Source organism: Solanum dulcamara, chromosome 1, assembly GCF_947179165.1.
Source record: "Solanum dulcamara chromosome 1, daSolDulc1.2, whole genome shotgun sequence".
Lineage (NCBI taxonomy): Eukaryota > Viridiplantae > Streptophyta > Magnoliopsida > Solanales > Solanaceae > Solanum > Solanum dulcamara.
The window spans coordinates 81,932,718-81,939,360 of record NC_077237.1 but is presented as its reverse complement, the minus strand read 5'-3'; positions in this window follow the sequence as shown (position 1 = coordinate 81,939,360).

Here is a 6,643-nt window from a genome sequence, read left to right as displayed (position 1 = left end):
TTGGAGAAAACATCTGATGTAGGCTTAAGTGGTGCCAAACATGTGTCTACCCCTCTGGAGTCTAGGTTAAGACTCACTTTAAAGGAACATGATCAGCTTATTGGTTCTACTGGAGATGATGTTCTTTATGATGTTACCTCTTATCATAAACTGATTGGTAAGCTTCTTTATGCTATAATTACTAGACCAGACAATAGTTATGCAGTTTAGATTCTTAGTCAGTTTATGCAGGCTCCTAAGAAGTTACATTGGGATGCAGTTGTTAGAGTGCTTAGATATGAACGGCATTGTAGGTCAAGGAGTTTGGTTACAAGCTGAACCAATCACTATGTTTACCTATTTTTCTAATTCAGAATGGGTTGCTTGTCACAATACTAGAAGATCTATCACAAGATATGTGGTTAAGTTTGATGAATCCTTAGTGTCTTGGAATTCAAAGAAACAACAAACTATTTATAGAAGTTCAGCTGAAGCAGCGTACATGAGTATGGCCTAAAAAATTAATGAAATTACTTGGTTGGTGGGCTTGTTCAAGGAATTGGGAATGCACATTCAGCTACCTATTACTATCATGAGTGACAACAAGTCATCTATCCAGTTAGTAGCCAATCCAATTTTCCATGAAAGGACCAAGAATGTAGAGATAGTGTCACGACCCAAATATCCTTAGGTCATAATGGCACCTACTATAATCTACCAGTAGGTAAGCCAATCCGTAAACTCGGAACGTCAAGTAATGAGTTTGAAGGAAAAAACTAAACAAGAGTGACAAATTATAAAAGTAAGCAGAATGAATTAGCGGAAGTACACCAAAATATAATATAAACAACTAAAGATTCCTCCCAGAACCTGGAAGTCACAAGTATAGAGCTGCTATAATATAAAAGACGAGTAAAAGTCCTGAAAATGGGGATGTAATGGTGGAGAAACACTCAATGAATCATTTATAATACCCAACTAATCTAACGAAACTCCGAATCTCTGTAACAGATGCGGGCCTAGCCCAACAACGAATAGCCTCAATCTTCACTGGATCCACCCTGATTCCTCCTCTAGACACCACGTATCCCAGAAATGCCACAAACTCTAACCAAAACTCGTACTTTGAGAATTTTAGCACAAACCTGCTGATCTCTCAAAGTCTGGAGTACAACCCTTAAGTGTTGTGCGTGCTCATCCCTACTCTGCAAGTATACCAGTATATCATATGTTATGACCCGTATTTTTCACATTAGGACAATTTGGGGATAATGGTAATAAGTCAAGGGCAAGGCTATGTTTGACCTTGTTGGATACAAAATCCTTATGACTAAATTGAGATGTGGAAATATTGGAAATTTATTAAGGGTAAAAATTGAAATTACTCATGTGGAAATACCATAAAAGGTTAGGGGTATACTTGAAATTTTACATATGGAAATACTATAAAAGGTTAAGGGCAAAGGTGGAATTTCAACTTGGAAATATTAGGAAAGGTGAGGGGAAAAATAGTAATTTCACATGGGAGCCTTAGTCATAAAATCCTAGAATTCTCTACACAATTTGAGAAAGAAGAAGAGCAAAGGAAAGAAGAGAAATCAAGAGAGAAAATCGGACAAGAAGACCAAAAAATTACCCCTTCAAATTTCATCCCAAAAATTATAATTTTCTAGTATTCCTACTAAGTCAAGGGTGCTCTACAACATGGTGTAGTTTTTTTTGGAAGTTTGGAGGTTTGTTTCATTGATTTGGAAGTGAAGAAGTAGAAGGAAAAGGTAAGAATTAATTCAATTTCATTATGTTATGAAGTTTGTTTATGTTGTAGTAAGTAGAGATGTGTAGAATTCATGGAAATATGGAAGTTATATGGTTGGATTTTGACATATGAATAAGTTATGTGTATGTAAGATTGTTGGCAAGAAGACTTGGATTTTTGTGTAGTATGTTTATGTAGTATTTTTGGGTAGTAGTTGAGTAGTAGTTATGATAGTTATTTGATGTTGAAAATGGAAGTTGGATGAAATTTATTGAAGTTGGAAAAATGGGTTAGGTGATGTAATGGGAAAAAAATTATGTTTGTATAATTTGTTAGTTGTGGTTATGGTTTTTGGGATATAAATGAAGTTTAAATGGTGTAAGTTGGTATTAAAATAGATTGTAGGAATTATGTAATTTTAGTATAATATTATATGAATATGGAGGTAAGTTATTAAAAGTATGGATTGTTGTTGTTGATTATGAAGTTGAAAGAAGGAAATGAATTTGATGATGAAGTTGAAAGAAGAAAATGAATTGTAATATTTTTGTTGTATTTATGAAATTTTGAGTGAAATATGGAATTGATGAAAATTGGATAACTTACTTGGAATATTTTTCGCTTATGTTGGAATGAGTTGAAATTAATTATGGATATGAGATATTCATATTTATTTGGAAATGCAAAGTTTGGTTGAAAATTGTTGTACTAATTGGAAAATTACACCAATTTATGTTATGGTGTGTTTAAATTGATTATTGATGGAATTGATGTTGTTGTTGGCTTGGTTGTTGATATTGTGGCCGAGTTATAATCTCGGGGTTGTCATATATATAGGGGAGATGCTGCCGAAATTTTTGTAGCAAGTATTGGAAAAAATGAATTCTTAAAGTCTTATGAATAGTAATTGGTAAATATGACCAATTGTAGATTTTAGAGGAAACGGAAATTGAACTTGGACAACCGTAAAAGGCCAAAAAGGTATGTAAAGCTTTACATTTTCTTCTCTTGGCATGTCCTAGATGTAATAGGAGTGAATACGAACCTCGGGGATCACTCTACTCGTCGGAATCGACGCTCGAAAATTTCCCTTTTCTATTCAATAGAATTGAATTAGGTAATTATGAATAGTTTTGGAAAAATTGTCTAAACTTCTAGATTTTGCACAAATGAATTCCGAATACCTTGAAACTCTTCTAAATAATGTTATGAAGTCTAACGCACGTGATTTGTATACACCACCTCATTTGACCGAGGTGGGCCCCACTATTCCGAATTTTTCTTTGTTATTTCGTTTGAATTACGGTAGGTAGAATTTGAAAGAAACTCTTTGCTATGCTTCCTAATATTATATGAATAATTATTCTGATAATTCCCATAATATATTTGGAAGTACGGAAATAATTCGGAAAATACTATTTTTACGTAGACTATTGTGATATTGGAAGTACTTGTACTATTATTATTATTCAAGTTTCCTTTTATGATTTGTTATCGAAATTATGCCATCGAGTCTGTATAAATGTTTTGTAATTTAAATTGCATTTAGTTTCTTACTACTCCACTCGTGGATGCCTCAATGCTTCTTTCACTGAGCCTGGGCCAGAATATGTTTTCGTGCGTATTTCTCTGCATTGTTCGCCGTGTCCCGACGTGAGGGGGCAGGTATGACATGTACATGGGGTGGTAAATGTTATGCCACGGAGTTATGCTGTGCCATGTACATATATGTTTGTTATATGATATGATTTGATATGGCCATCTGATATGATATGATTTGTTACGGAGATATTCCCTACTCTGGTGTTATGATGTGCTGTGGCGCCAATGACAGGAGGGCGACCACGTTTTGTTCATCGAGTCCCATAAAATGGGGCCGGATACGGCATATGTATTTGCATATATGATTTGAGATTATGAAAAGTATTTTGAAATTCTAAACATTTATTTTATTTTCTGCACATACTATTCAGATTATGATTTTATTTATTACAATTCATACTTTACATATTCGATACATTTTTCGTACTGACCCCCTTTCTTCGGGGGGGCTGCGTTACATGCCCGCAGGTACCGAAGTTCGATTTGCTGATCCACCTATTTAGGATATTTGCTGTGTCGTTGACAGTGCTCTTTTTTTCGGAGTTTGTATTTTGGTACTGACTTTATCTCTGTATATTTGGATAATTTGGTCAGAGGTACGACGGGGCCTTGTCCCGTCATATGACTATGCTATCATCTGTAGAGGTCTGTAGACAGAGTTATGTTGTGGGTTTTGTATATATGGTTTGGGTTTTGTGTGTTTTGTGATGGCCTATCAGCCCTCGTGCCTACATCTATTTTTTTTTGATCTATTTAGCAATTTTTTTCTAATCACTACCTTTGTTTATTCGGTTAAAAGGCTAATTTGGGATAAGGGTATGTTTGGGTGCTCAATTCGGGCACCAGTCGCGGCCTACGGGGTTGGGTCGTGACATCATCGATGAATACAATCATGAAGGAGTCAAGATAAGGCCTGAATACTCGATTCACAAGGTCCATAAAAGTTGTGGGGGCATTGGTAAGCTCAAAAGACATCACAAAGAACTCATAATAGCCATAACGAGTCCGAAAAATAGCTTAGGAATGCCGGCTGCTCTAATCTGCAAATGGTGGTAGCCGTACCTCAATTCAATCTTAGAAAACACGATCACACCCTGAAGTTGGTCGAATAGATCATCCATATGAGGCATAGGGTAACGGTGTTTCATCGTCACCTTGTTCAGCTGCCTGTAATTAACACACATCCACATAGTCCCATCATTCTTCTTAAGAAACAGAACTGGTTCACCCCATGGTGACACACTCGGGCGAATAAATCCCTTACTTAGAAGATCCTCAAGATGCACACTGAGCTCCTTGAGCTCTACGGGAGCCATACAGTAAGCTGTTAGAGAAATGGGCTTAGTTCCCTGCTCCAAATCTATGGCAAAGTCAATCTCTCTCTCTGAGGGTAAGTTAGGTAGGTCAGTAGGGAAGACATTAGTATACTCCCTAACCACAGGGACTGAATCAACAGTAAAGCCCTCGCTAGACACATCACAGACATATGCTAAGTACGCCAAGCACCCTAACGCAACTAGTCGCCATGTTTACATAAAGGATATGATCTTAGTCGGTGAGCGACTATAAATACCCTACCACAAGACTGGGGGAATACCAGGCATGACTAATATAACAGTCTTGGCATAATAGTCCAAAACCGCATGATGAGGGAATAGCCAATCTATGCCTAGAATAGCATTGAAGTCCAGCATATCAAGTAAAATAAGATCTGCCTGAGTCTTATGCTCTTGAATAGTCATCGCACAGGATCTACAAACCTAATCCACTACTAAAGAATCCTCTATCAGGGTCGAAATATGCAATGGGACCTCAAGTGACTTGTAAGCAATACCCATACGTAAAGCAAAATATATAGACACATAGAAATACGTGGAACCTAGATTAAATAAATCTGAAGCAGTCCGCTGACAAATAAGAATAGTACCTATGATAACATCATCTAATGCCTCAGCCTCTACCCTCGCCGGAGCAGCATAGAAGTGGCCCTATAGGCCTCTATATGAAAATTCGCCCTACTACCTGACCTGCCTCCCCGAGAACCTCCCCGAACACCCTACTAACCATCGATGTAGCCATGACCCCGATCTGTATCTCCTGGTGGAGATGGTGCTACTTCCAATAGTCTAGCCCTTCTAGGACACTCCTTATCCCAGTGCTCCAGTGAGCCACAATCGAAACATCCTGAAGCTGAGCGACCCATGATAACTCTTTTGTGGTAGGAAGAAAGTGGACTTGATCTTCTCGAGCTATGCCCTATCATGGAACCCCCCAAACAGGGCTGACTATCCACCCTCAACTGCTGGCAGGACGCCCTAAACCAATCGGCTGGACTAACCTTGCTGGTACCTATCTTGTTGGAATCGCTGGTGGTGCCTGTCATAGCAATCATGGCCTCTATACTGGGACCCACTATAACTACCTTGATGCCTGAGTCTCTTATCGCTACCCCCTTGGGCCTGATAATGAATAATCTTGATTGTGTGGGCATGATCCACACATCTATGAAAGAGAGGCCCACATAAACTAAGTGTTCAATCCCCAACCTCAGGTGAGGTCTCAATCCACACACAAAACATCGTACCCGCTCCTCCTTAGAGGGTAGAATCATAGTGGCATATTGGGAAAGCTGATGAAATCTGGCCTTGTACTCCGCAATCGTCATGTGGCCCTTCTCCAACCAAGTAAACTAATCCCAGAGTCGGTCCCTAATCAATTCTGGTAAGCCTCAGAGAACTGGGTCCATGTCAATGGTGGTGACCCAACTGGCCTGGACTGTAAATAAGAGCTTCACCACTATCTAGCTACCCCTTTGAACTGGTGAGCAGTGAAGTCAGTGCCTCTAGACTCCACAAGACCCAACTAATGGAGCTGTTTTTGATAGGTAGTCAAGAACTCCATGGCATCTTCGCCAATGGCAATAGAAAATATCGGGGGTAATAGCCTCTGAAATACCCCTAATATCTTCTGATCCTGTAATGACATCACACCCTTCAAAACTGTTTGCGGGGGTGCAACAACTGGTGGAGGCAGTTGAACCTCAGGTGCTAGTTGGGTGGGCGGTTCTCGCGATGCTGGTATGCCTGCTATTAGGGTCGGGGCCTGTGGTATAACCCCAATAACCATGAGGAGCTATGCAATCGCTGCCTGTAGTGCTGGGGTTATAACTAGTGTAGCTGAGGGTTGTGCTGCTAGTGGTGGTTCCTCTGGCTGAGGAGGAATATGAGCGTCCTGATGCTCCTCTACCAGTTCCGGCTCTATCCCCAGGTCGGGAGTTGGTGCTGCTCCCCTACCTATTCCACAGGG